The following is a 6000-nucleotide window of genomic DNA, read 5'->3' on the forward strand; positions in this document are numbered from 1 at the left end:
CCCATATAGGACGGACTGTGGGGGATATTATGGGTATTTATTAGTGATCCGGATAAATATGTGCCCCCTCACTACTGTATCCCATATAGGACGGACTGTGGGGGATATTATGGGTATTTATTAGTGATCCGGATAAATATGTGCCCCCCTCACTACTGTAACCCATATAGGACGGACTGTGGTGGATATTATGGGTATTTATTAGTGATCCGGATAAATATGTGCCCCCCTCACTACTGTATCCCATATAGGACGGACTGTGGGGAATATTATGGGTATTTATTAGTGATCCGGATAAATATGTGCCCCCTCACTACTGTATCCCATATAGGACGGACTGCGGTGGATATTATGGGTATTTATTAGTGATCCGGATAAATATTTGCCCCCTCACTACTGTATCCCATATAGGACAGACTATGGTGGATATTATGGGTATTTACCAGTGATCCGGATAAATATGTGCCCCCTCACTACTGTAACCCATATAGGACGGACTGCGGTGGATATTATGGGTATTTATTAGTGATCCGGATAAATATGTGCCCCCTCACTACTGTATCCCATATAGGACGGACTGTGGTGGATATTATGGGTATTTATAAGAGACCTGGATAAATATGTGCCCCCCTCACTACTGTACCCCATTATTATGGGTATTTATAAGAGACCTGGATAAATATGTGCCCCCCTCACTACTGTATCCCATATAAGACGGACTGTGGGGGATATTATGGGTATTTACCAGTGATCCGGATAAATATGTGCCCCCCTCACTACTGTATCCCATATAGGACGGACTGTGGTGGATATTATGGGTATTTACCAGTGATCCGGATAAATATGTGCCCCCTCACTACTGTATCCCATATAGGACGGACTGTGGGGGATATTATGGGTATTTACCAGTGATCCGGATAAATATGTGCCCCCCTCACTACTGTATCCCATATAGGACGGACTGTGGTGGATATTATGGGTATTTACCAGTGATCCGGATAAATATGTGCCCCCTCACTACTGTATCCCATATAGGACGGACTATGGTGGATATTATGGGTATTTACCAGTGATCTGGATAAATATGTGCCCCCTCACTACTGTATCCCATATAGGACGGGCTGCGGTGGATATTATGGGTATTTATTAGTGATCCGGATAAATATGTGCCCCCCTCACTACTGTATCCCATATAGGATGGACTGTGGGGGATATTATGGGTATTTATTAGTGATCCGGATAAATATGTGCCCCCTCAATACTGTATCCCATATAGGACGGACTGTGGTGGATATTATGGGTATTTATTATTGCTCCGGATAAATATGTGCCCCCTCACTACTGTATCCCATATAGGACGGACTGCGGAGGATATTATGGGTATTTATTAGTGCTCCATATAAATATGTGCCCCCCTCACTACTGTATCCCATATAGGACGGGCTGCGGTGGATATTATGGGTATTAGTGATCCGGATAAATATGTGCCCCCTCACTACTGTATCCCATATAGGACGGACTGCGGAGGATATTATGGGTATTTATTAGTGCTCCATATAAATATGTGCCCCCCTCACTACTGTATCCCGTATAGGACGGGCTGCGGTGGATATTATGGGTATTTATTAGTGATCCGGATAAATATGTGCCCCCCTCACTACTGTATCCCATATAGGACGGACTGCGGAGGATATTATGGGTATTTACCAGTGATCCGCATAAATATGTGCCCCCCTCACTACTGTAACCCATATAGGTCAGACTGTGGGGGATATTATGGGTATTTACCAGTGATCCGGATAAATATGTGCCCCCCTCACTACTGTATCCCATATAGGACGGACTGCGGTGGATATTATGGGTATTTACCAGTGATCCGGATAAATATGTGCCCCCCTCACTATTGTAACCCATATAGGACGAACTGTGGTGGATATTATGGGTATTTATTAGTGATCAGGATAAATATGTGCCCCCCTCACTACTGTATCCCATATAGGACGGACTGTGGGGGATATTATGGGTATTTATAAGAGACCTGGATAAATATGTGCCCCCCTCACTACTGTAACCCATATAGGACGGACTGTGGTGGATATTATGGGTATTTATTAGTGATCCGGATAAATATGTGCCCCCTCACTACTGTATCCCATATAGGACGGACTGCGGAGGATATTATGGGTATTTACCAGTGATCCGGATAAATATGTGCCCCCCTCACTACTGTAACCCATATAGGTCAGACTGTGGGGGATATTATGGGTATTTATTAGTGATCCGAATAAATATGTGTCCCCCTCACTACTGTAACCAATATAGGTCAGACTGTGGGGGATATTATGGGTATTTATTAGTGATCCGGATAAATATGTGCCCCCCTCACTACTGTATCCCATATAGGACGGACTGTGGGGGATATTATGGGTATTTATTAGTGATCCGGATAAATATGTGCCCCCCTCACTACTGTAACCAATATAGGTCAGACTGTGGCGGATATTATGGGTATTTATTAGTGATCCGGATAAATATGTGCCCCCTCACTACTGTATCCCATATAGGACGGACTGTGGTGGATATTATGGGTATTTACCAGTGATCCGGATAAATATGTGCCCCCCTCACTACTGTAACCCATATAGGTCAGACTGTGGGGGATATTATGGGTATTTATTAGTGATCCGGATAAATATGTGCCCCCCTCACTACTGTATCCCATATAGGACGGACTGTGGTGGATATTATGGGTATTTACCAGTGATCCGGATAAATATGTGCCTACCTCACTACTGTATCCCATATAGGACGGACTGCGGTGGATATTATGGGTATTTACCAGTGATCCGGATAAATATGTGCCCCCCTCACTACTGTAACCCATATAGGACGGACTGTGGTGGATATTATGGGTATTTATTAGTGATCCGGATAAATATGTGCCCCCCTCACTACTGTATCCCATATAGGACGGACTGTGGGGGATATTATGGGTATTTATAAGAGACCTGGATAAATATGTGCCCCCTCACTACTGTATCCCATATAGGTCAGACTGTGGGGGATATTATGGGTATTTATTAGTGATCCGGATAAATATGTGCCCCCTCACTACTGTATCCCATATAGGACGGACTGTGGTGGATATTATGGGTATTTATTAGTGATCCGGATAAATATGTGCCCCCCCCCACTACTGTATCCCATATAGGACGGACTGTGGTGGATATTATGGATATTTATAAGAGACCTGGATAAATATGTGCCCCCCTCACTACTGTATCCCATATAGGTCAGACTGTGGGCGATATTATGGGTATTTATTAGTGATCTGGATAAACATGTGCCCCCCTCACTACTGTAACCCATATAGGTCAGACTGTGGGGGATATTATGCGTATTTATTAGTGATCCGGATAAATATGTGCCCCTTCACTACTGTAACCCATATAGGACGGACTGCGGAGGATATTATGGGTATTTATTAGTGATCCGAATAAATATGTGCCCCCTCACTACTGTATCCCATATAGGACGGGCTGTGATGGATATTATGGGTATTTATTAGTGATCCGAATAAATATGTGCCCCCTCACTACTGTATCCCATATAGGACGGGCTGTGAGGGATATTATGGGTATTTATTAGTGATCCGGATAAATATGTGCCCCCCTCACTACTGTATCCCATATAGGACGGACTGTGGTGGATATTATGGGTATTTACCAGTGATCCGGATAAATATGTGCCCTCCTCACTACTGTATCCCATATAGGACGGACTGTGGGGGATATTATGGGTATTTATATGAGACCTGGATAAATATGTGCCCCCTCACTACTGTAACCCATATAGGTCAGACTGTGGGGGATATTATGGGTATTTATTAGTGATCCGAATAAATATGTGCCCCCTCACTACTGTATCCCATATAGGACGGGCTGTGGGGGATATTATGGGTATTTATTAGTGATCCGGATAAATATGTGCCCCCCTCACTACTGTATCCCATATAGGACGGACTGTGGGGGATATTATGGGTATTTACCAGTGATCCGGATAAATATGTGCCCCCCTCACTACTGTATCCCATATAGGACGGACTGCGGAGGATATTATGGGTATTTATTAGTGATCCGGATAAATATGTGCCCCCTCACTACTGTATCCCATATAGGACGGACTACGGAGGATATTATGGGTATTTATATGAGACCTGGATAAATATGTGCCCCCTCACTACTGTATCCCATATAGGACGGACTGTGGGGGATATTATGGGTATTTACCAGTGATCCGGATAAATATGTGCCCCCCTCACTACTGTATCCCATATAGGACGGACTGCGGAGGATATTATGGGTATTTATTAGTGATCCGGATAAATATGTGCCCCCTCACTACTGTATCCCATATAGGACGGACTACGGAGGATATTATGGGTATTTATATGAGACCTGGATAAATATGTGCCCCCTCACTACTGTATCCCATATAGGACGGACTGTGGGGGATATTATGGGTATTTATTAGTGATCTGGATAAATATGTGCCCCCTCACTACTGTATCCCATATAGGACGGACTGTGGGGGATATTATGGGTATTTATATGAGACCTGGATAAATATGTGCCCCCTCACTACTGTATCCCATATAGGACGGACTGTGGGGGATATTATGGGTATTTACCAGTGATCCGGATAAATATGTGCCCCCCTCACTACTGTATCCCATATAGGACGGACTGTGGGGGATATTTGGGGCATTTACCAGTGATCCGGATAAATATGTGCCCCCTCACTACTGTAATCCATACAGGACGGACTGTGGGGGATATTATGGGTATTTATTAGTGATCTGGATAAATATGTGCCCCCCTCACTACGGTACCCCATATAGGACAGACTGTGGGGGATATTATGGGTATTTATTAGTGATCTGGATAAATATGTGCCCCCCTCACTACTGTAACCCATATAGGACGGACTGTGGGGGATATTATGGGTATTTATTAGTGATCTGGATAAATATGTGCCCCCCTCACTACTGTACCCCATATAGGACAGACTGTGGGGGATATTATGGGTATTTATTAGTGATCTGGATAAATATGTGCCCCCCTCACTACTGTACCCCATATAGGACAGACTGTGGGGGATATTATGGGTATTTATTAGTGATCTGGATAAATATGTGCCCCCCTCACTACTGTATCCCATATAGGACGGACTGGGGGGGATATTATGGGTATTTATAAGAGACCTGGATAAATATGTGCCCCCCTCACTACTGTATCCCATATAGGACGGACTGGGGGGGATATTATGGGTATTTATAAGAGACCTGGATAAATATGTGCCCCCTCACTACTGTATCCCATATAGGATGGACTGTGGTGGATATTATGGGTATTTATTAGTGATCTGGATAAATATGTGCCCCCCTCACTACTGTACCCCATATAGGTCAGACTGTGGGGGATATTATGGGTATTTATTAGTGATCTGGATAAATATGTGCCCCCCTCACTACTGTATCCCATATAGGACGGACTGTGGGGGATATTATGGGTATTTATTAGTGATCCGGATAAATATGTGCCCCCTCACTACTGTATCCCATATAGGACGGACTGTGGGGGATATTATGGGTATTTATTAGTGACCTGTATAAATATGTGCCCCCACACTACTATATCCCATATAGGATGGACTGTGGGGGATATTATGGGTATTTATTAGTGATCTGGATAAATATGTGCCCCCCTCACTACTGTATCCCATATAGGACGGACTGTGGTGGATATTATGGGTATTTATTAGTGATCCGGATAAATATGTGCCCCCTCACTACTGTATCCCATATAGGACGGACTGTGGGGGATATTATGGGTATTTATTAGTGATCCGGATAAATATGTGCCCCCCTCACTACTGTATCCCATATAGGATGGACTGTGGGGGATATTATGGGTATTTATATGAGACCTGGATAAATAT

This window comes from Ranitomeya variabilis, chromosome 6 (genome assembly GCF_051348905.1).
Source record: "Ranitomeya variabilis isolate aRanVar5 chromosome 6, aRanVar5.hap1, whole genome shotgun sequence".
Classification (NCBI taxonomy): Eukaryota; Metazoa; Chordata; class Amphibia; order Anura; family Dendrobatidae; genus Ranitomeya; species Ranitomeya variabilis.